Source organism: Schistocerca cancellata, chromosome 5 (genome assembly GCF_023864275.1).
Source record: "Schistocerca cancellata isolate TAMUIC-IGC-003103 chromosome 5, iqSchCanc2.1, whole genome shotgun sequence".
NCBI classification, from domain to species: domain Eukaryota; kingdom Metazoa; phylum Arthropoda; class Insecta; order Orthoptera; family Acrididae; genus Schistocerca; species Schistocerca cancellata.
The window spans coordinates 104,396,522-104,422,965 of record NC_064630.1 but is presented as its reverse complement, the minus strand read 5'-3'; positions in this window follow the sequence as shown (position 1 = coordinate 104,422,965).

Below are 26,444 nucleotides of genomic sequence, written 5' to 3'. Positions count from 1 at the left end.
GATGGCCGATGAACCTATAGACCCAATGGACGATGACTGTCCGCCTACTGATAGCGGCGGCAGTGCTCGCTCGAAGCCAGGCCCTCAGCGGCCTTCGAGGTGTCCCCTTCTTTCATCTTCCTTTTCTTACGATGGCACTAATTCACGGGAATATTCGCAGCATTCGCTCCAACCGAGAGGACTTGAAGTTGCTGCTCCGCTTGCACCGTCCGCTCGTCGTAGCCCTCCAGGAAACGAAGCTACGCCCATGCGATCAAATTGCCTTGGCACACTACACCTCTGTGCGTTTTGACCTACCCCCTGTGGTAGGTATCCCAGCTCATGGAGGGGTTATGTTGTTGGTCCGGGATGATATTTACTACGATCCCATCACGTTGCACACCGTCCTGCAGGCAGTTGCCATCCGCATTACTCTCCCCACTTTTACATTTTCCATTTGTACCGTTTACACTCCATCGTCATCTGCCGTTAGCAGGGCAGACATGATGCAACTTATTGCTCAGCTACCTGCACCATTTTTGTTAACTGGAGACTTCAGTGCCCACCATCCCCTTTGGGGCTCTCCAGCATCCTGCCCGAGGGGCTCCCTGTTAGCAGACCTTTTCAACCAGTTCAATCTTGTCTGCCTCAATACTGGCGCCCCTACTTTTCTTTCGGACACATCTCACACTTCTTCCCATTTAGACCTCTCTATATGTACTCCCCAACTTGCACGCCGGTTTGAGTGGTATGCACTTTCTGATACATATTCGAGCGACCACTTCCCGTGTGTTATCCATCTCCTGCAGCATACCCCCTCTCCGTGCTCCTCCAGTTGGACCATCTCCAAGGCAGACTGGGGGCTCTTCTCTTCCAGGGCGACCTTTCAGGATCAAACCTTCACAAGCTGCGATCGTCAGGTCGCACACCTCACGGAAGTCATTCTCGCTGCTGCTGAATATTCCATCCCTCACCCTACTTCTTCTCCACGTCGCGTACCGGTCCCCTGGTGGACCGCAGCATGTAGAGACGCTTTACGTGCTCGTCGACGTGCTTTACGCACCTTTAAACGCCACCCTACAGTGGCGAATTGTATCAATTATAAACGATTACGAGCTCAGTGTCGTCGTATTATTAAAGAAAGCAAGAAAGCCAGCTGGGCTGCTTTCACAAGCACCTTCAACAGTTTTACTCCTTCTTCTGTTGTCTGGGGTAGCCTGCGCCGGCTATCTGGCACTAAGGTCCACTCACCAGTTTCTGGCTTGAAGGTCGCGAATGACGTCCTTGTGGCCCCTGAGGCTGTCTCCAATGCCTTCGGCCGCTTTTTCGCAGAGGTTTCGAGCTCCGCTCATTACCACCCTGCCTTACTCCCCCGCAAACAGGCAGAGAAGGCTAGGCCACCTAACTTCCGCTCCTCGAATCGTGAAAGTTATAATGCCCCATTCACCATTGGGGAACTCGAAAACGCACTTGGCCGATCACGGTCCTCCGCTCCAGGGCCTGATTCTATTCATATTCAGATGCTGAAGAACCTTTCTCCTGCGGGTAAAGGTTTTCTTCTTCGTACATACAATCGCATCTGGATTGAGGGACATGTTCCCGCATGCTGGCGCGAGTCTATTGTTGTCCCGATTCCTAAGCCGGGGAAGGACAAGCACTTGCCTTCCAGTTATCGACCTATCTCGCTTACCAGCTGTGTCTGTAAAGTGATGGAGCGAATGGTTAACTCTCGATTGGTTTGGCTGCTCGAGTCTCGACGCCTACTTACCAATGTACAATGTGGATTTCGTAGGCGCCGCTCTGCTGTTGACCATCTGGTTACCTTGTCGACCTTCATTATGAATAACTTCTTGCGGAAGCGCCCGACCGCGGCTGTGTTCTTTGATTTGGAGAAGGCTTACGACACCTGTTGGAGGGCGGGCATTCTCCGCACCTTGCATACATGGGGCCTTCGCGGTCGCCTCCCTCTTTTTATTCGTTCCTTTTTAATGGATCGACAGTTCAGGGTACGTGTGGGTTCTGTCCTGTCGGACACCTTTCGCCAGGAGAATGGGGTGCCACAGGGCTCAGTTTTGAGCGTCGCTCTCTTTGCCATCGCGATCAATCCAATAATGGATTGCCTCCCAGCTGATGTATCAGGCTCCCTTTTCGTGGACGATTTTACCATCTATTGCAGCGCGCAGTGTACACGTGTCCTGGAGCGCTGTCTTCAGCGTTCTCTTGACCGTCTTTACTCCTGGAGTGTCGCCAATGGCTTCCATTTTTCTGCCGAGAAGACGGTCTGTATTAACTTCTGGCGCTACAAAGAGTTTCTCTCACCGTCCTTACGACTCGGTCCCGTTGCTCTCCCAATCGTGGAGACAACCAAATTTTTAGGCCTTACATTTGACAGGAAACTTAGCTGGTCTCCACATGTGTCATATTTGGCCGCCCGTTGTACCCGTTCTTTAAATGTCCTCCGTGTTCTCAGTGGTATGTCGTGGGGAGCGGATCGAACCGTCCTACTTCGTCTATATCGGTCGATCGTCCGCTCCAAGCTGGATTATGGGAGCTTCGTATACTCCTCTGCACGGCCCTCCATCTTACGCCGCCTCAACTCCATACAACATCGGGGTTTACGACTTGCGATCGGAGCGTTTTATACTAGTCCCGTAGAGAGTCTTCATGCTGACGCTGGCGAATTGCCACTCACCTACCGGCGCGATGTATTGCTTTGTCGGTATGCCTGTCGGCTACTGTCAATGCCCGACCACCCGTCTTATCGTTCCTCTTTTGACGACTCTCTCGACCGTCAATACAGGTTGTATGTCTCTGCCCTGCTACCCTCTGGAGTTCGCTTTCGTCGCCTCCTTCAACACCTTAATTTTTCACTCCCTGCAACCTTTCGAGTGGGCGAGAGCCACACGCCACCTTGGCTCCAGGCTCAGGTCCGCGTTCATCTTGACCTCAGCTCGCTCCCAAAAGAGGTTACCCCCGGTTCGGTCTACCACTCCCGTTTTGTGGAACTTCGTTCGAAGTTCATCCATATGACTTTCATTTATACAGATGGCTCTAAGACCAATGACGGGGTCGGGTGTTCCTTTATTGTCGGGGCACAAAGTTTCAAATACCGGCTCCATGGCCGTTGTTCGGTCTTCACAGCTGAGCTCTTAGCCCTCTACCAGGCTGTTCTTTACATCTGCCGCCACCGACATTCTGCTTATGTCATCTGCTCCGATTCCCTGAGCGCCATCCAGAGCCTCAGTGATCCGTATCCGGTTCACCCTTTCGTGCACCGGATCCAACGCTCTCTTCGGCAGCTGGTGGACGTCGGTTCTCCGGTTAGCTTTATGTGGGTCCCTGGCCATGTCGGTATCCCTGGGAACGAAGCTGCAGATGCCGCGGCCAAGGCTGCGGTCCTCCAGCCTCGGACAGCTTCTTGTTGTGTCCCTTCGTCAGATTTTAGCAGGGTTATTTGTCGGCGCATTTTCTCGCTGTGGCATGCCGATTGGGCTGCCCTTACAGACAACAAGCTTCGGGCCTTGAAACCTCTTCCCGTGGCTTGGACGTCCTCCTCACGCCCTTCTCGGCGGGAGGAGGTAGTTTTGGCCCGGTTAAGAATTGGACACTGCCGGTTCAGCCATCGCCATCTGCTGACGGCTGCGCCGGGGCCGTTCTGCCCATGTGGGCAATTGCTGACGGTCCGCCACATTTTAAAGTCCTGCCCGGATTTTAACGCACTGCGTCTCGATCTTAACCTGCCATGTACTTTAGATGCCGTTTTAGCGGATGACCCACGAGCAGCTGCTCGTGTTCTTCGTTTTATCAATTTGACAAACCTCACTAAGGACATTTGATGATGCTGTTTTTTAATCCTATGCCTGTCAGTCTGTCTTTTATCGTGTTTTCCCTTTTAGTTGTTGTTTTAAACTTGTCTCGCGGTGCATTCTTAACGTAGTCAGGGCGCTAATGACCATTGAAGTTGTGCGCCCTAAAACCACAAAAAAAACTACTGAGACACTCCTACAGTCGACTCATCTTAAGAAAACTCCTGACACCTGGTAGTACTTTTGACAGCTTTCAACTGCGAAGTGCAAGCGGCTGTATGCCAAAACGATAGCTGTCTGTCGAGCTATGAAGAGGCGTTGCCATAGAGACACTTACAAAATAGCGTTATAGAGCGCGATGCAGCTTCGCCCAGCGTACATAATCTGTCAGGGGACATGTTTCTTAATCTGGTTATTGTACTTATGTATTTCTACATTATGCATATTTCTTTGTACGACTGTTTCATGATAGCAAAGGTGTCTTCACGAATACATGGAAATGACATTTCTTGATACTTCACTACAAGTACAGGTCATTTCTTGTTTCCGTTTCTAATAGAAAATTATCAAAATGAACACCCCGGCAATGCTGGGTTTGTCAGCTAGCATTTTAATAAATGCGACAACATGTGGCCCATAACACTGTACGTGGCTTGATACTATATCTGAGCTCGTCAATTCTAATAGTTATAGAAAGTATGAACAGTACAATGTCGCCTCTGGTTTGTGAATTATATAACACCCATTTATACATATAACTAAACGTCTGTTGCAACATATCGTAATTATTTATTCATAAATGAAAATAACATGTGCATTTCATTTCAACTAATGAATTAATTAAATCAAATTAAATTACGTATTTGTGTTAAAGCCAATATTTATTTAAGTTCGGTTTGTAGACCCAACTTTCCTCTCAAAAGTGCAGTATAAAATCTTCTGTCCAGCTGTCCAGTTCTACAAGCTTTTACATCATGTGGACACTGGTTATGACTGGCAACGAGACACATAAAGGAAAACTGTTATAAATTTATTCTGCTTGCTTCCAATCCTTTCATGTGATATAAAAGACAGAGAAAGGACACAGTAATAGTAGGGTTGAACGAAGGAGACAGTGGTTGTGAAACACGAGACAGTGACAGCGTGACACAAAGAGATGATGACGACGAGTTGGCCTGAATGAATGACAGTGGGAAAATGGGATTGGGTGAGTGCGACCCTCTTACAGCGATGAATTGGCGGGTGTGAGTGATTTACGATTAAGAGGGATTGTAGGAGTGAGATGTGAGGAGAATCTCAAGAAGAGCGCGAATTTCTTCGCATGTCAGAAATTTTCGGAAAATATTTAAAGATAATGGGGAAGATAGAAAGTGGCAACTGGTACCCCATTTTTCAGTCAGTCTTAAACAGGAGCAGATTCGCCTTTTTTGCTACGAAGAGAGTATTCCTCCGCAGGTTTACAATATTTCAATAATACTCATTTCATTCACTGATCTTTCATCTGGTTTGATCTCATCTTCATTTTCTTTACGACTACTTCTCATCTCTTTTTCGCTGCATATCTCCAACTTGCAATACTGTATACCTAAACGTTTTTCCCCTGCTCCAAATTCCAGTGCCACCAGTCCGGTTCTTCTTTATGAAAGGACTTCCAACTCACGACTTTCCTCTCTTGTTCTCACCAATACATCACTACTTCATTTTTCTTATCAGCCGACAAAATGCTCTTTGCCTTGTTCGGTGCACTTTCACCAGCCTTTGCCCATAGTTTTGACTCGTGTGTAATGATGGACACAGATTTTATCAATAAATTAGCCCATTAAGTCTTGGGGATTGCGACTGAACATCGCCAGACATTCTGTTGAAACGTTGTGTTGGATGCGCTTTTGATAAAGTGTGAGCAATCGTGGTACCCACTTTGCGCACAGCTTCTTCATAGCCAATTCTCCGTACAGGATAATATGTACTCGCTGAGTTGAGATGCCTACTGTGGCAGCAATCTTACGAATTTTCAAGCCGGCCTTGCATTACCATATCACGGAGTTTTTCAACCGTTTCATTTGTGGTGACTTCAGTTGGACGGCCGGGGCGCTCTTCGTCTTCGATATTTGTGCAACCAAGTTTAAATCCAAAAGTAAATGGTATTACCGATGGTGCAAAGTCCGCGTTAACTTCATTTAATTCATTTTTTATTTGTGCGGCAGTCCTGCCATTCAAATTAAAATTTCTCCATTTTCTATCGGAGTCGACATACTGACCAATTCAGACGGCTGTCAACAATGAACTGTACACTGTGCATTGTTGAAATTCTTTATACTATCCTTGGAATAATCAAGCTTACTAACCATGAAGGTGCAAGGAAAATGTTCTATTCTTTCACAGAAATTTACCAGACCTATCAAACCACACTCGCATATGTATACTGCTTACGCTTCTTAGCAAACAGCTGCCTGCCACGAATTTAAAAGGAAAAGAAACAGATCATGTGAGTTGTGGCCACCGTAGAGTTGCTTGCGGAAGATGAGACATTACTCACCAGACGGACCTGCATAGAGGCATTTATTTTATTGTATTAATCAAATTCTCTTGGTGTCAAAAATTACAACGCGGCAGGAGGGGAATCGCTTATCACCGAAAATAGTCGCTGTTGTGAGGTGGCTTGCATGCGCGTAGCAACTACACCGCCACGACAAAGGGCCAAACGGGGATAGGCAACATCTATGGCAAACTGATGGCATCACAGATTATCAATAGAAGCATAACAGTACTTAACTTCAGTAAGAAGACTGTCTATGAAGAGCGTTCCTTGTTCACTTGCAATGGCGTCTTTACCCATGTTCGAGTCCTGCATTCAGTGAACGGAAACTACGACCAACTGGAGAACGCCCAGTTCGGCTCTTCTTAGCAGAACTGTAGACACATTCCAGATGGTGTCTTGGTATACTGTTAATACTTTGTGGTTACCGGGTGGGTACTGAGTCGAGCCATGTGTTTGCTTATATCAGCGTTCGATGGATTCGAATCCACTTGGAACTATTTGAGTAAGGAATGATAGAAGCATAAAACAATCTTTGCCACGCGCCCTGTGTTTCATACCTTCCGAATGATGTTACAAACTTCTAGGGATGATGAAGAAGGGTAAATGTATCAACCTGAGGCTAGCGAACCTGGTCCGGCAGGTTCAGTTGTTCAGATGAACAATTGTTAGACATTTTTTTTAGTCACCAGTCTTCTGACTGGTTTGATGTTCCCCTCGCCCCCCCCCCTACCTCCCACCCCCACGCACACACACACAAATTCCTTTCCTGTGCCAATATTTTCATCTTAGAGTAGAAATTGCAACCTACGTCCTGACTTACTTTCTGGACGTGTTCCAATCCCTGTCTTCCTTTACAGCTCTTACCCTCTACGGTTCCCTCTAGTATCTTGGAAATCATTTCCTGATGTCTTAACAGTCCCTTCTTCTTGTCACTGTTTTCCATACCGATTCTGCGGAGAACCTTCTCATTCCTTACCATTCTATTCTACCTAATTTTCAACATTCGCCTGTAGCATCACATCTGGAATGCTGCAATTCTCTTCTGTTCCGCTTTTCCCACAGTCCATATTTCGCTACTATGCAATGCTGTGCTCCAAATGTGCGTTCTCAGAAATTTCTTCCTCAAATTAAGGCCTATGTTTCATATCAGCAGATCTCTCTTGGCCAGTGCCCTACAGTCCGTATTACCATCTCCAAAGATTTGGAAACCGAAGAGCTTGCAGTAGAAGAGATATGGTCCACACTATGAAAGACGAACAACTTCTCATACTTTTTAAGCGTGGTCCACAGTATGAAAGGCGAACAACTGCTCATAGTTCTTAAGGTGTGCATTTCAGAGCACATGTTACTAGACTTTTTTCTTGTTTTGATCAATACTACCACCTTCGAAGGTTGTCTACCCTACAGTCTTAGCGACAACAGTAGCGGTACGTGTATTGCACTGTCAGAGGTGTCAGTAAGATTTTCGTTTATAACTTTCGACTCGATCGTTTCCGAACCAGAGTCCCTTACACCAAACTGAAAAATTCTCCCTTCTCCATCATTCCTGTAAGTTTGTAACATCAACTCGAAATCATCACCCTACATTCTGTAGCTGGATGTAGTGCCCAGAAAGCTGAACTAATGTTTTGAGAAAAGTATTGTATCAGGAACCACTATAATTGTAAGTAATTTATCGCCGTTGCTAGAAACATATGAGAAATTGAGTCATCGAAGCCACACGGAGTTGCCAGATCTCATCGCAAGGATCTGTTTATATTTTATTAATTGAAGAAGATGGTGTTGAACCGTGTGGGAAAAGATTTGCGAATAAGCACCTGTTAGCTTGTCCGTGAAATACGCATGTCAAATAATACAGTGTGAACAATGCTGTTAAAGTAGCACCTAGACCCCATTCACAATCGACATGTTACAATCATGAGGCCAATTTATTTTCAGTTTAAGAGTTCAGTTCTGTCCAAATGTTATCCAGCTCAGTACTGCAATGTGAACTCCGTTGGTCTGTACGAAAATCCGTACGTCACAGTCTTCTCAGGTAACGATCTTCTATCAACTCAACTAAAAGGAAATTATTTACCCCCATTTCATTTGAATGACGCGCGTTGCAACCGTCTTCATTTGAGGTGTGCAACCGCAGTCATTCAGTTTTTCGAAAAATGCAAGTATCTGTCAATGTTCAGGAAATTATTCGTGGCCACGCCTATCATAAGTTTCCTGACCATGGCATTGAACCTTACAAAAGAACAAATCGAAAGGAACCAAATATTAACCATATTTTCGAAACTTATGCTGGTCAGAATCTGTCTCTGATGCATACAACGGCGCTCAGGTTGATGCCGTGTTCTTTGACTTCAGGAGGGCATTTGACACACCGTCCCGCACTGCCGTTTAGTGAAAAACATTACGGGCTTGTTTAGTGTCGGAGCAGATTTGCGACTGGATTCAAGATTTCCTTGCAGACGGAACTCAACATGTAGTTCTTAATGTAACGAAATCGACATATGTACATGTAATTTTCGGAGTACTCCGAGGAACTGATATAGCACAAAACATCAGAAGTTCTTTCAGATTGTTCTCAATCATGCGGTTGTCTGTAACATTCTAACATGCTGCGTGGTGTCTGTTTGTTCTAAGTCGTGTCTCCCTACCACTCTCGCGCAACGATGCTCTGAGCGTGTTTTTTAGGGAATTGACTAGTTTGAACCTGGGACCTGTTGCTGGTAAGCAGACGCCGGACCACACATGACATGCAGAGTTCAGAAGAGTTCAGTGAGACTAGCGATGATATAATCAAATACTTAATCATTTCAGCGTCAGCTCCACTGCACTCCCTGTAAGAGAATCTTAATACTAACTAAATTTAGTGGAAGGGGTTCAAGGCTTTCCTATTTTTAGTTAGCTGGTAAAATAACGTCGAAAAAGCAGTTAAGTTTACCATTGGAAATTTTATTCTACTCACAAAACATTGTTTATAAATTGCACTATTGATAAAAAGAAATGTTTTAATACAGGATGATAAAAACCAACTGCGTTCAACAAAAATGTGAACGAATATTCCCTGAATGGGTTTCCAAGTTCTACAATGGATCGAAGGATGACCTATGCCATATCACATCTATAATCTAGGTTTAAATTAAGTTTCACAAAAGAGAAAACTACCAAAATGGTCTACAGTGACCCTCAATTATCTTTAATTACTTATCTAACTTGTCGTAAATTACAGTGGCTGATGTGGCTTCTCAGTAATTATATAACAGAAAAATCATCGCGTTTCAGATTTTTACTTCACGTAGCAAATGTGAACACCATGAGATTTAATTGACGATCGACACTAGTATTATGTAAAAAGGGGACGTAACAGATGAGACTTCTGCAGGTTCTGAGTGAAGCTTTATGCGCTCAAAAATGCAGCATCGCGTGCGTTCATTACCTTGTCGGTGTTTAGGCAGCGTCAGGGGGCGGCAGGCAGCGCAGCTCCGCACCTCGCCGTCTCGGAAGCAACTCTCTCCTAGCTTCTCCTTACTACAATTTAGCGAAGTTGGTTTAAAAAAAGCTATCTGGTTGTGTTTTCAACTGACCAATCAGGGTCTCAATGTTAACCTTAAGCTCCGCCTACAAAAATTCTGTCTATCCAATGAGAAACGTTATACTTTTCGTCGTGGGGCAATGTTTTTAACGTTTGCAACGTAACAGAGACGCGAAAAAGTCTCACGCTAAAACTTGCAGCCGGTGTGGCCCTTTTAGTGTTATCGTAAGATCTATACTGTTCTTCTGGAGGTCTCTATCTTTTAACATGGGCTGGGGGGGAGGGGGTGGTCCTGTTGATCAGCTGGCGACGTGGGTGTCCGTCCCTTATCGTAGGGCCTCCTAGCCTACACGGTTCTGCTCTCGGCTTCTGTTCTCGTTTCTCCCCTCAGAACTGCGTCTGTTTCACGGTGGGAAGGTATGACACGCATTTAGGCGTTCTTGTGTTAGTCTGTGGTATTCCATTTGCTCACTCGTTGATCGTATTACTTTGGTTAATTTAATGTCAGGATTTATTCGGAGCTATGTGACATACTGCAGTATTTGCTATCATGTCAGGGTTTACATGGAAGGTGTTGGATTTGTCTGACACCTTACAACATGGTAACAACGCCAGAAGACAGTATCGATTTTAGAATGCCCTACTGTACGTAGGATTATGAAGGTGAACACTGTGCCTGTTGACACCGAACGTAAATAAATATAACATATATAAATAATGTAATAATAATAAATGTAACATACTTAGGAAAAGAAATCCATTACTGTACAAATACACCATTTATGGCGAATTGCTGGAAACAGTGGCTACCGTAAAACATCTAGCAGTAACTATCCACAGTGACCTTAACTGGAACGGTGCATAAAAACACTGTAGGAAAAGCAGATGTCATACTGAGATTCACAGGAAGAATCTTAAGTGAACATAATTCATCCACTAAGGAAGTGGCCTACAGGGCGTTAGTTCGACTGATTCTTGAATATTGTTCATCGATCTAGAACCCTTACGAGGTATTACTGACAGAACAGATAGAGAAGATCCAACGAAGAACGGCGTGTTCGGTCACGGGATCGTTTAGTCGGCGCGAGAGCATTGAGGAGATGCGCAAAAAAAAAAAAAAAAATCAAATGGTTCAAATGGCTCTGAGCACTATGGGACTTAACATCTATGGTCATCAGTCCCCTAGAACGTAGAACTACTTAAACCTAACTAACCTAAGGACATCACACAACACCCAGTCATCACCAGGCAGAGAAAATCCCTGACCCCGCCGGAAATCGAACCCGGGAACCCGGGCGCGGGAAGCGAGAACGCTACCGCACGACCACGAGGTGCGGACTGCGCAACAAACTCCATTGGCAGACGTTACAAGAGAGGCGTGGTGCATCACGGAGAGATTTACTATCGCTATATCGGGAGAGCACTTTCCGGGAAGAGTCGTACAACATTAATTCCCAGCGAAGCACCACGACGAGAACATTGGGGAAATTAGAGCTAATATAGAGGTTTACCGACAATCATTCTTCCCACACTCCACTAGGAGGTGGAACAGGGTAGGAAGGAAACAGTTAAAGATACCAGAAGTACCCTCCACCATACATCCTCATGTGGCCTGCGGCGTATTGATGTAGATGTCGGATATGTGAAAAAGCAATGTAAATTCATGTTAATTATTAGTAAGTGTGGTATCGATAGCTACGATGCCACGGCGTAGATACAAGTTCTTAGGTTGGCACTACGAGAGCGGAAGATCTTCGCCGACGACAGCGCCATCTAGCCGGCGCTGTGCAGCTCTACGAGCGCCGCTCCAGATTCAGCCCTTTTGATCACGTGCAGACGACCTAACAAGATTGTTTCTATTGCATAGAGGGTGAGCCACTACAGATTTTGCTTTTGTAACTTCTAGTCCATTTTAACTTTGATTGATGTACCTCTTGGCACCTACGTGCTCATCTTTCTTCCTATTGTAAAGGTGCTTTAAATTTACAAGCAGTACCGAAGTACTACTCCTCCTCTTCCTCGAAAGGATACGAATCCTATACACCTCCCGTAAACTCGATCCTCCTCACCCGCTCGTCTCCCCGATCCTCTCCCACCCCCGCCCGCTGCCGCGCCTGTACTCCCATGTCCCACCCGGTCTCCATCTCTCCACCCTCCATACCCTCTCCCAAGGTGGCTTCCGCCGGCTCCCTCTCCCTGATGATGTCCTCGCCCCCTCCATCTACCCCTCCTATCAACTTTGACCCTGCCCCCCTCCCCACTTCCCGTGCCCTTTCCTTTCGGCACCCTCCCTCCCTTCTCTTCTCTTCCCTTCCTTTTCCCCTCCCTTCCCCCTCTTCCCCCGGGCTTCCTCTCCCCCTTCCTCCCTCCCCCCTATCTCCCCTGCCCGTGGCATCTCTGCTCTCCCCTCTCGCTCTCCCACTCCCCTTCCTCCTCCTCCTCTCTTGGCAGGTCCCCGGACTCGCACACGTCTAGTGAACATTCGCGCGCCGGAGATCGTCGCCTTTTGTGTCTCGTGTGTGTGACGTCGTATAGTGTTTTTGGTGTCCGCCGTCCCACTCCTCCGTTCACTTGTGTCGTCGGACTCATCAGTGTTTTGTGCGCCGTGCCAACGTGTTTTCAGTGTTGTTATCGTCACATGTGAACGACTCCGTGTTTTTATGTCTCTGTGTCCTCTCTCTTTTGCCCGTCATTTTGTTTACTGTCATTCACCATGTTTTATACTCTTGTAAAACGCTATGGCTGAAGAGCGGCGTAGTGGGCCGCTGCCATCCTACCTGAGTTGTACAGGCTTTAAAATAACAATAAAGTACAAAAAAAAACCGAAGTACTTCAACTTTTCCTGCTCCTACTCACGTCCTTCACTCTTGGCCTATTTTGCAGAAGCAGTCCACAGGAGCAGATCCACGCGCCGCCTATCGAGGCGGGATACAAAAGTTAGTAGATTAACAATCATCACTGTGAAAATAAACTTCCATTTGATTCCAAAATTTGTCCAAAACGGACATATTATGGTTTTTGTCTTTCTTGCGAGTATTTCACTAGCCAGACTCGATATCGACATTCGATATTAGCGAAGAGAATTCAAACAGGGATTACCGGTGCTTTTAACGCTGCTCACTTCTGGCTCAGAGTGACGCGCCAATATAAACCCGCTACGGGGATTATGTTTACACTTTTCACCGCTAAGCTAGTATCGCCTCACTTGTTTATCGCAGCTGTAACATAAACGTTCGCTTACTCACTTCAAGCGCTACTGGGGAGAAATCTGTTATTTAGTACATATTATTGCCGAACACTCTGGTAAGGAACAGCTGTGAGCATAATATGGACCAAGTCTGAGATCGGTTTGTGGATACAGTGAAAAATGTTAGTACTTCGATCATTTGGAGGTTACAGATGATGACATTACTTCGAACTACGAAGGGATCTCGTGAAATTTATTAGAGGAATTTATTAGAGAAAACACTGCGTTTTTCAAGTCTCTTTTCTCCATACATGTTGGACAGAGTTATCCATTAGTGGTGTTCAACTTCCTCTAGTCTAGTTTAAAACAACAGATGCCTGGAAAGATTTTCTTTTCTTTCGTTTTTTTCCGAGCTGATTTGTGTAATTATTTGACCGTTCTCTCCATTATTCTACATCTAGGTCTGTTCACACGTGTGTATTGTAAGTAATCGCCTATCTACACTCACTGCATTTTCCCATTGTGCTGCCACTTATGATTCAGCTTATGTGATGATTCGATTTCATATCCCTACAAATTGGCACACCCGGGTATTTGTATGATTTGACTGGTCCCGTTTGTAACTTACTGTTGTTGTAGTCATGGCACACTAAATTTTTGCGTTTTCTGTACACTTTTTCACTTCTGAGTATTTAGTGTAAGTAGGCAATCTTGAATTACTATCGAGATCTGACATATTTGGGCAGTTTTTTCCAGATACTACTTATCTGAAAACTGTCTGTGGTTACTGTCAGCACCTTTCAGTTCATTACCATACAACATGAACAGTAAGTGCCCACCACATTTCACTGGAGCACACCCATGGTTATTTCTACATCTGTTAATGACTCTTGCCACGTACTACAAAGACATCCTCAATCCAGTCACGAACTTTGACTGATAACTCATATGATCGTACTATCATTAATAGACGTTAGTGTCGTACTGAGTCAAATGCTTTTCACAAGTCAAGAAATACTGCATCTACGTGACTGCCCTTATCTATGAAAAAAATGCGACTACTACGTAGTTAGAAGAAAACTGTGTCGTTATTATGGTCCCCCTTGAATTTGAAGACACGTTCTATCACATCAGACTTCAAGAGGAATGTAATAATCACGATTACAAAGAAACTACGTGCCGATAGGGGTAAATATTACCGAAATATCTGTTTAATAAGTCATCATTGCGAAATATTAAGACTAATTCTCTACAGAAAGAATGGAAAAGTTAGTAGAAGCCGACCTCTGGGAATATCAGTTTGGATTCCGGAGAGATGTATCAACACGCGAGGCAATACTGACCCTACGACTTACACAAGAACAAAGGTTAGGGAAACCAAAGTTTATAATATTTGTAGAGTTCGGAGAAAGCTTTCGAAAATGTTGACTGGAACACTCTCTTTGATATTTTGAAGGTAGTATTGGTAAAATACAGGGAGCGGGAGCGTAAGGTTATTTACAGCTTGTACAGAAATCAGATGGTAGATGTAAAGAGTCGACGGGCATGAAAGGGAAGCAGTGGTTGAGAAGGGAGTGAGACCGGGTTGTTGCCTATCCTTGAAGATTTCCAATCTGTATATCGAGCAAGTAGTAAAGGAAACCAGAAAAAATTTTGGAGTAGGAATTAAAGCTCAGGAGAAGATACAAAAACTTTGAGTTTTGCCGATGAAATTGTAATTCTGTCATTGACAGCAAAGGACTTTAGAGGAGCATTTGCACAGAATGGACAGTGCCTTGAAAGGATGTTAGAAGATGAACGTCAACAAAAGCAAAACAATTGTCAACGTCAATTAAATTCACCGACAGCCGTGTAACTTAAGGTGTTATTTTATTTTATTTTATTTTGAAGACTACCAGTTTCAGCATTTCATTATGCCATCTTCAGGCCCCATATACATCTCTCCAAATAAACGAAAATATCATACACAGTCATAAATCACTGGATGTCGTGAATTCAGTCGTCGCACTAGTGCTTCATTCGAAGACTGGATGGTAACTTGATGAGTTGCCTGAATATGGCATAATGAAATGCTGAAACTGGTAGCCTTAAAAATAAAATAAAATAAAATAACACCTTAAGTTACACGGCTGTTGGTGAATTTCATTGACGCTGACAATTTTTAACCAGACAATGTCCCCTGTCCAGAATGGACCAACAGAGACTGAAAGCAATACAAGGATAGTGGAACGTATTCGAATTAAATCAGATGATGCTGAGGGAATTATATTAAGATATGAGGCACTTAAAGTAGTAGACGAGTTTTGCTGTTTATCAGCAAAATAACTGATGATGGCCGAAGTAGATAGGATATAAAATGTAGACTGGCAATGGCAAGTAAAGCGTTTGTGAAGAAGAGCAATTAGTTGATATCGAATATAGATTTAAGTTTCTGTATGGAGTGTAGCCATGATTAAAGTGAAATATGGACGATAAACAGTTTAGACAAGAGGAGAATACAAGCATTTGAAATGTGGTGTTACAGAAAAGTGCTGAAGATTAGGTGAGTGGATCGCATAACTAATGAGGAGGTACCGAATAGAATTGGAGAGAAAAGAAATTTGTGGCATAACTTGACTAAAAGAAGGGATCGGTTGATAGGATACGTTCTGAGACATCATGGAATCGTCTGTTTCGTATTTGAAGGAAGCGTGGTGAGTAAAGCTCGTAGAGGGAAACCAAGAGATAAATACAGTAAGCAGATTCAGAAAGGTACAGGTTTCAGTAGTAGATACTCGGAGATGAAGAGGCTTGAGTAACATGAATAGCTGCATCAAATCAGTCTTCGGACTGAAGACCTCAGCAAACAACCAAGAGATCCCCAATCTAGTCACGAAAATTAATTCATAAATCTTACGGTTGTATTTCCGTTATGAGGCGTTAGTGTAGTACTGAGCCAAACGCTTTTCGGCAGTCAAGAAGTACTGTATCTATACGACCGCCCGTATCTATAAAAAGATGCGACCACTGCGTACTTAGAAAAAAATTATCTCGTTATTACGGCTAGATTTCCCCAGTGAATATTAATGTACACTATGTGATCAAATGTATCCGGACACCTGGCTGAAAATGACTTACAAGTTCATGGCGTCCTCTATCGTTAATGTTAGAATTCAATATGGTGTTGGCCCATCTTGATGACAGCTTCCACTCTCGCAGGCATCCGTTCAGTCAGGTGCTGGAAGGTTTCTTGGGGAATGGCAGCCCATTCTCCATGGGGTGCTGCAGTGAGAAGAGGTATCGATGTCAAACGGTGATGCCTGGCACGAAGTCGTGTTGCAGAGGCGTTCTATAGGATTCAGGTCAGGACTCTGTGCAGACCAGTCCATTACAGGGATGTTATTGTCGTGTAACCACACCACCGCAGGCCGTGCATTACCAACAGGTGGTCGATCGTGTTGAAGGATACAGTTGCCATCCCCTAATTGCTCTTCAACAGTGGAAAGCAACAAGGTGCTTAAAACATCAATGTAGGCCTGTACTGTCATAGTGCCACGCAAAACAACAATGGGTGCAAGCCCCCTCCATGTACAACATGACCACACCATAACACCACCGCCTCCGAATTTTACTGTTGGCACTACACACGCTGGCAGATGACGTTCACCGGGCATTCGCCATACCCACACCCTGCCATCTGATCGCCACACTGTGTATCGTGATTCGTCACTCCACACAACGTTTTTCCACTGTTCAGTCGTCCAATGCTTACGCTCCTTACACCAAGCGAGGCGTCGTTTGGCATTTACCGGCGTGATGTGCGGCATATGAGCACCCGCTCCACCACGAAATCCAAGTTTTCTCACCTTCCGAAAAAATGTTCAAATGTGTGTGAAATTTTATGGGATTTACTACTAAGGTCATCAGTCCCTAAGCTTACACACTACTTAATCTTAAGTATCGTAATGACCAACACACACACCCATACCCGAGGGAGGACTCGAACCTCCGCGGGACCAGCCGGACAGTCCATGACTGCAGCGCCCATGACCGCTCGGCTAATCCCGCGCGGCTTTCTCACCTCCCGGCTGTCATAGTACTTGCAGTGTATCCTGACGCAGTTCGGAATTCCTGTGTGATGGTCCGGATAGATGTCTGCCTATTACGCATTACGACCCTCTTCAACTGTCGGCGGTCTCTTTTCATCAATAGACGAGGTCGGCCTGTACGTTTTTGAGCTGTACGTGTCCCCTCGCATTTCCACTTCACTGTCACATCGGAAACAGTGGACATAGGGATGTTTAAGAGTGTGAAAATCTCTCGTACAGACGTATGACACTAGTGACACCCAATCACCTGACCACATTCGAAGTCCGTGAGTTCCGTGGAGCGCCCCATTCTGCTCTCACACGATGTCTAATGACTACTGAGGTTGCTGATGCGGAGTACCTGGCCATAAGTGGCAGCACAATTCACCTAATATGAAAAAGTATATTTTTTGGTATGTCCGGATACTTTTGATCACATAGTGTAGGTTCTATCAAATCTTTGGGGCTGGAAAAGCATTTGTACTCTATGCGTTGCGACGTGTCTAACATGTGGACTCCTTCCCTAAGATACCGGTCTGTGTTTGGCATTGTGTATTGCGATTGTATGTTTATTTGTGCATACGAGATTTCGGGATATACTTCTACATCTTCAGGCTTAAAAGTTGTAATTTTTTCTCTGGCATATGGGCTTCTAGAACCTTACGATCTGTGTTATCTAGAGCGAGGGGTGTAGGGAGGAAGAGAGAGAAGAAGGGAGGGAGAATGGTTGCGTGAAAGACACAGCTTAATTGTGGTAATTTTTTAGGCATATATCATTCATAAAATGTTGCTAATGAGATAGTGCAGCCACTAGTTGGACTGTTTTCAACAGCGTTGGAAAATATGTGATTGAAAACGGAGTTGAGGCTAGGTCAGTAGGCTAAAGTCTCGGTGCATACGTTCGTGATGTTTTTTTGTAAAATGTATAAGCCTGCTAATACTCCTACAGTCCCAAATTGCTTACTAGCAGAATTTAGGGCATACAAAATGCTGATGTTTCAGACTAGAATGTCGCCTTCATAACACATATTAGCTTGAGTGTCTTGGGTGAAAAAAGAAACACTCTAATATTTAATAAAATTTTCAAGTTGTTAAAGTGTCACGAGCTTTAAACCTACACCGTAAAGTGGAAGGACTGATGATGTGGCCTTATACAGGGTGAGTCACCTAACATTACCGCTGGATATATTTCGTAAACCACATCAAATACTGACGAATCTATTCCACAGACCGAACGTGAGGAGAGGGGCTAGTGTAATTGGTTAATACAAACCATAAAAAAATGCACGGAAGTATGTTTTTTAACACAAACCTACGTTTTCTTAAATGGAACCCCGTTAGTTTTGTTAGCACATCTGAACATATAAACAAATACGTAATCAGTGCCGTTTGTTGCATTGTAAAATGTTAATTACATCCGGAGATATTGTAACCTAAAGTTGACGCTTGAGTACCACTGCTCCGCGGTTCGAGCGTGTGTATCGGAGAGCACCGAATTACGTAGGGATCCAAAGGGAACGGTGATGGATCTTAGGTACAGAAGAGACTGGAACAGCACATTACGTCCACATGCTAACACCTTTTTATTGGTCTTTTTCACTGGCGCACATGTACATTACCATGAGGGGTGAGGTACACGTACACACGTGGTTTCCGTTTTCAATTACGGAGTGGAATAGAGTGTGTCCCGACATGTCAGGCCAATAGATGTTCAATGTGGTGGCCATCATTTGCTGCACACAATTGCAATCTCTGGCGTAATGAATGTCGTACACGCCGCAATACATCTGGTGTAATGTCGCCGCAGGCTGCCACAATATGTTGTTTCATATCCTCTTGGGTTGTAGGTACATCACGGTACACATTCTCCTTTAACGTACCCCACAGAAAGAAAGTCCAGAGGTGTAAGATCAGGAGAACGGGCTGGCCAATTTATGCGTCCTCCACGTCCTATGAAACGCCCGTCGAATATCCTGTGAAGGGTCAGCCTAGTGTTAATTGCGGAATGCGCAGGTGCACCATCATGCTGATACCACATACGTCGACGCGTTTCCAGTGGGACATTTTCGAGCAACGTTGGCAGATCATTCTGTAGAAACGCGATGTATGTTGCAGTTGTCCGCAGCTCATGGTCGTGCGGTAGCGTTCTCGCTTCTCGCGCCCGTGTTCCCGGGTTCGATTCCCGGCGGGGTCAGGGATTTTCTCTACCTCGCGATGACTGGGTGTTGTGTGATGTCCTTAGGTTAGTTAGGTTTAAGTAGTTCTAAGTTCTGGGGGACTGATGACCATAGATGTTAAGTCCCATAGTGCTCAGAGCCATTTGAACCATTTGAACCATATGTTGCAGCTGTTTGGGCCCCTGCAATGAAGTGAGGACCAATGAGGTGGTCGCCAATGATTCCGCACCATACATTTACAGTCCACGGTCGCTCTACCTGTCTGAGCCAGTGAGGATTGTCCACGGACCAGTAATGCATGTTCCGTAGATTCACTGCCCCGTGGTTTGTGAAACCCGCTTCATCGGTAAACAGGTAGAACTGCAACGCATTCTCTGTTAATGCCCATTGACAGAATTGCACCCGATGATTAAAGTCATCACCATGTAATTGCTGATGTAGCGACACGTGAAACGGGTGAAAGCGGTGACGATGAAGTATGAGCATGACACTACTTTGACTCAGTCCACCGGCTCTCGCAATGTCCCGTGTACTCATGTGTGGGTTCATGGCAACAGCAGCTAACACACCAACTGCACCCGCTTCTCCTGTGACGAGCCTGTTACGGACCCGTTTGCGCGCTACTACCATACCTTTTGCATACAGTTGGCGGTAGATGTTTTGCAATGTGCAGCACGTTGGATGCTCTCTGTCCGGGTACCGTTCTGCATACACCCTGCAGGCTTCAGCTGCATTTCGTCGACACTCGCCATAAATGAGTATCATCTCCGCCTTTTCAGAGTTCGAATACACCATGGGCGCAGTTCCTACAACACTACACTATCACAGACGTCTGGTAACACGGTGTACTACAGTTGGTCTGCGTGCGGAGACGAATGCAGAATAACAATGGCAGCAAGCGCTACATGCGGACACTGCGACAGCTAGACCAAACCACAACAGTGCACTACAGCCACACTCGTAAACACGGTCGTCATCGTAAACATGTCCCTGCAGATGCTGCTCGCCGACCGTGGCCTGTGTTTGTTACAACACGCAACTGAACGTCGGAGGTTTCAAGCGTCAACTTTAGGTTACAATATCTCCGGCTGTAATTAACATTTTACAATACAACAAACGGCACTGATTACGTATTTGTTTATATGTTCAGATGTGCTAACAAAACTAACGTGGTTCCATTTAAAAAAACGTAGGTTTGTGTTAAAAAACATACTTCCGTGCATTTTTGTATGGTTTGTATTAAACAATTACACTAGCCCCTCTCCTCACGTTCGGTCTGTGGAATCGGTTCGTCAGTATTTGATGTGGTTTACGAAATATATCCAGCGGTAACGTTAGGTGACTCACCCTGTATACTCTACCTATTGGCTGTGACGTCACCGATGCCCTCTCTATCGCCAGAAGCGGGCAACGTTGCCTAAGCATTCGATGCTTCCTCTTCAACCTCCGTATCGCTGCAGCCCAAGCCGCGCTAAATTGTATGCTGCCATATCTAACACCTGCATCATAGTTCACACTAATGGCATCTAGAGTAGATTAATTAAAAGCTGTAAAAAATTACGGACAATGCCCTTCTTAGGGCCAGCGTCCTGTGGTTTGGCAGCGATTGTGCGTGAGTTAGCTCCTCTTTTAACCATAATATTTCGTAGATCCCTCAAACAAAGAACTGCGCCCTGCAGCAGAAAGAAATCGCAGGTCACATCGGTAAAAGATAGCAGAAGTGACTCACAAAATTACCGTCCAATGAGTTTGACGTCCACCTGTTGTAGAATCTTAAAACTGCTTAACCGTGGAAAGGCAATTAGACCAGACGAGATACCTCTGAGGTTCTACATAGATTATGCGAAAGAGCGCTCTTCCCTTCTAGCTGTAGTCTATCGTATACCGTTGGAGCAACGAAGTGTATCTGACGATTGGAGAAAAGAGCAGACCATTCCAGTTTCTAAGAGAGGCCGTCGGACAAACACGCATTAATTATAGACCTATATTCTATTGTAGATTTACGGAACACGTTTATCCTACGCGTTGTAACGTTCTTGAGGAACAATAAAACATCATGCAGTCCACAAACATTTCGCGAAACCCAGCTCGCTCAGTTCGTCCATGCGATCCAGAGCGCGGAAAAGAGAATGGCGTTCAGGTTGATCCTAAATTAGATTAGATTAGATTAATACTAGTTCCATGGATCATGAATACGATATTTCGTAACGATGTGGAACGAGTCCTGTGTTCCTTGACTTTTGGCAGGAATTCGATGCAGTTTCACATTGTGGTTTAGTGAAGAAAATATGAGCTTAACGAGTTTCGGACCAGCACTTAACCTGTCGTTCTTAACGGAGCACAAGTAACAAATGTGTAGGTAGTTTCGAGAATACCCCAAGGGAATGTTATGAAGTCGCTACTATTTGCAAATTATACAGGGTGAGTCACTAACTATTGCCACCAAGAATAACTCCGACAGTATGATAGGAGCTGAAAAGTTTGTTTGACAAAAGTTGCATTGGACAACGGGGGCCATAATATGACGTTGGTTTTCTGTTCCTAGGTGAGGTCGATTCATAGATATGAAGGTCAACTTTTTTTTTTTTTTTTTTTTTTTTTTTTTTTTTTTTTTTTTTTTTTAATGGGGTTACCAGACGAGCTCCTTGGCTCAGCATTTTGTATGCCATAGTTTGGTACTTATTTTCTGATATCGGCTATCGAGACGAATCCAATGATGTGTAACAGTAAGGTCTTTGAAGGTCAACGAAGGTCACAAAGGTGACATGAATGTCCATTTTCAGAAGGTGTTCGAAGTGATGACAATTTGGTATCGATGCAGCCCTGAAATCTTCCTATCATGGATTGAGTGGTATTCCTTATCAAATTGGCACATATCGTAGCACATGCTCTGAGAATTCTCTCTCATATCTTCAGGTGTAGTTGGAACGTCTTTATAAACAATGTCTTTTACGAACCCCCACAAGAAATAATCCAGAGGCGTCAAGTCTAGCTGACGAGCCGGCCACGACACATCTCCTACCGTGTCCAATGCAACGATTTGGGAATTTTCTATAACTCATTTCCAGCCATCAGCGAAAAATGTGCCGGACAGCCATCGTGTTGATACCACATTCTGTTCCTTGTTCCTAAAGGTATTTCTTCCAATAACAGACCTAATGTTTCTTGCACGAATGCGGTGCGCTTCCTGCCATTAAGATTTCCTTCGATGAAATAGGTGCCTATAATTCTGTCCACCAGAATCCCACACCGTACATTCAACGACCACGGTTTTTGGTGTGCAACTTGCTGTAGCCAACATGGATTTTCAGTTGCCCAATAATGCATGTTATGCAAATTAACATTTCCATGATTGGTGAATGTAGCCTCGTCAGTAAATAAAATCAAATTAGTAAATGTGTCATCCCTCTGAATCTGAAGTTGAGGCCATCGGCAGAATTAAATGCGACGCATACAATCCGTACCAGTCAATTCTTGGTGAAGACTGATATGGTAAGGATGATATTTACGGCGACTCAGAACACTAAAAACACTATTCTGGCTCAAGCCCCTGCAGTTTGACACAAACTAACACAAGGATGTCCAACCACAGTGGCAAGAGTACCAATTTCCGTTTCCACGTTAGTAGCTTCCCTTTGCCGGATATGTTCCCGATGCGTTAAAGATCCAGTTGTTCTCAGTTTATCATACACATGTTTCAATGTATGACGTGTAGGGTGAGTACGTTGAGGATATCTTTCAGCGTATAAGTCTCTAGCTCTCAGTGTATTTTGTTAGCATATCCACTTGTTCTTCGAAGGAATGCGTCATTGGCATTCACTTGATTCGACGATACTAGTCTTACCGTTCCTGTTAGTGTTGCATTGCGAAACCGTTGAATGTCAATGGTACGTTGGATGGACACGCCGTATTCGGCTAAAATATACTATTTGCACGATATACGAGAGAGAATCGTCAGAGCATGTGCTTCGATAAGTTTCGAAGTGATAAGAAATACCACTCAATCCATGATAAGAAGATTTCATCGTCGCATTGATACCAGTCGTTATCACTTCGAACACCTTCTGTAAATGGACGTTCACGCCACCTTTTTGACCTTCGCTGACCTTCAAAGACCTTACTGTTACACATCATTAGATTCGTCTCTATAGCCGCTATCAGAAAATTAGTACCAAACTGTATCATCCAATTTAAAAGAACAAAGTTGATCTTCATATCTCTGACGCAACCTCACCTAGCAGCAAAAAACCAACTTCATGTTATGGTCCCCGTTGTCCCATGCCACATTTGTCCCACAAACTTTTCAGCTACTATCATACTTCCGGAGTGACTCACACTGTATTGATGATTCAGTGGGCAATGTTGGAGGCTGCATAAAACTACACGTGGACGATGCTATTGCCTACGGGAAGGTTGAAACTACAAAAAAACTGTACAGAAATGCATTAAGACCTGCAGAGTATCGACGATTGATGTAGGGACTTGCAGTTGATGCTGAACGTAAATAAACTGTCGAGTCACATTAATGTGGCCACCTACCAAAAGCTTTTGCAGCGCTGACCTCCGCAATACTTGCGGGAAGAAAGTCAGTGAGGTTCTGGAAGGTACAGACAGGAATGCGGAGCTATGCCGATTCCATTGCTGTAGACAGCTGTGCTAGGTTTCTAGGTTGAGGATCCGTGACGCAAACAGCCTGATCGACGCTGTTCCACAGATTCTTGATTGGGTTTAAATCCAGGGAGTTTGGTAGCCAGAGCAGAACGATCAACTCATCTTGGTGCTCTTAGAACCACGCATGCACTCCGGAAACTGTGAGACACGTTGCATTGTCCTGCTGGTAGATGCCATCATGCCGAGGAAAAACAAACTCCATGTAGGAGTAGTCATGATCCCCAAGGATAAATGCATATTTGTGTTGATACACTGTACCTTCCAGAACGACGAGGTCGCCCAAATGATGCCAAGAAATCATTCCCAGACCATAACGCTCACTGCTGGTTGCAGGTTGTTCGCTTTCAAACGTTTCACGTCGTACACGCCAACATCTGTCTGTTCAAAAGAACATAAAGCGTAATTCATCTGAAAAGACCATCTGTCGCCACTCAGTTGGCGTCCACTTGAAGTATTGGCGTGCCAATTCCAGTCTTCATCGCCGATGAATAGCAGTCGGCATGGGTGTATGCTAGTCGCATAGGACCACTTTTATCCTGCAGGCCTCTGAGTACAGCGTTCCTGAACCCATCGATTCAGTATCTGCATGGCAGTCGAGGTAGCGTAACCGATGCGAGCAGCACTACCATTAAACGATAAACTGCGCACTCTACGTGGCAGATCTTGCCACTGTTCAAATCCAGCTTGTATCGGCAGAATTTCTCCTTCTTGCACTTGTACGACGCATGCCGCGATCTTGACACACACACACACACACACACACACACACACACACACACACAATCACAACCACACACACATCCTCACACAAACACACCCACATACACACACACACACACACACACACACACACACACACACACAAAGAAAAAAATATATTTAAATACGGGTTGTGAATGAGAAACCCACTGCTTAATCTTACCTATATTCAGAATGCAGATCGCGTTACTCCTACCTATTTCGTGAAGTTGAACTGAAATGCTGATTATATACATATCCAAGTATGTACTAGGGGAAATTGTTGTATCTCGAATTCTAGATGATAGTGTGCCAAGGTCACATGATGGGGTTTGATCGGTACTTCAGTCTAGAGTCTGCTTTTAGGGTCACGTGAAGGACTGCGCACTAGAGACGGCTATAGGAAGTATCCGGCGTTTTCTGCAGGTTTTGTTATTGCTAGCAATAGGTTTGTATTTTGTGCAGCATTTGTAAATATTTCGAGTTTAAATATTTAAGTGCTGTATAACACATTAAAGCTATCTGGAACATATTGTTAACTTTTTACAGAATTTTACGGCAAATAAAACTCTACACTGATTTAAAAGACGTTACACACTAAAGCGTTCAAGAAACTGGTATAGACATGCGTATTCAAATACAGAGATATGTAAACAGGCAGAATACGGCCCTGCGATCGGCAGCGCCTATATAAGACAAGTTTCTGGCGCAGTTGTTAGATTGGTTACTGCTGCTACAATGGCAGGTTAGCACGACTTGAGTCTGGACGTGGTTTTATAGTCGGCTCACGATCGATGTCACACAGCATCTCAGAGGTAGCGACGAAGTGGGGATTTCCCCGTACGATTATTACACGAGTGTACCGTGAATATCAGGAAACCGGCAAAACATCAAATCTCCGACATCGCTGCGGCAGGAAAAAGATCCTGCAAGAACGGGACCGACGACGAGTGAGGAGAATCATTTCAACGTGAGGAAAGTGCAACACTTCAGCAAATTGCTGCAGATTTCAGTGCTGGGCCATCAACAAGTGTCATCATGCGAACCATTCAACGTAATATCATCCATAAGGGCTTTCAGTCGCGTACCCTTCACGATTGCACGATACAAAGCTTTACGTTTCACCTGGCCCGTCAACACCGACATTGGACTGTGTGACAGGAAACTTATTGCCTGGTAGGACGAGTTTCGTTTCAAATTGTATCCAGCGGATGGACGTGTACGGGTATGAGGACAACCTCATGAATCCATCGACCCTGCATGTCAGCAGGCGGCTGTTCAAGCTGGTGGAGGCTCTGTAGTGGTGTGGGGCGTGTGCAGTTGGAGTGACATGGGGCCCCTAATACGTCTAGATACGACTCTGACAGTTGACGCGTACGTAAGAATCCTGTCTGATCACCTGCATCCATTTATGTCCATTGTGCATTCCAACGAACTTGGGCAATTTTACCACGACAATACGACACCCCACACGTCCAGAATCGCTACAGAGTGGCTCCAGGAACACTCCTCTGAGTTTTAACACTTCCGCTGGCCACCAACCTCTCCAAACATGAACGTTATTGAGCATATATGGGATGCCTTGCAACGTACTGTTCAGAAGAGATCTCCACCCCCTCGCACTCTTACGGATTTATGGACAGCGCTGCGGGATTCACGGTGACATTTGCCTCTAGGACTACTTCAGACATAAGTAACCTCCATGCCAAGTCGTGTTGCGGAAATTCTGTGTGCTCGCGGGGATCCTACACGAT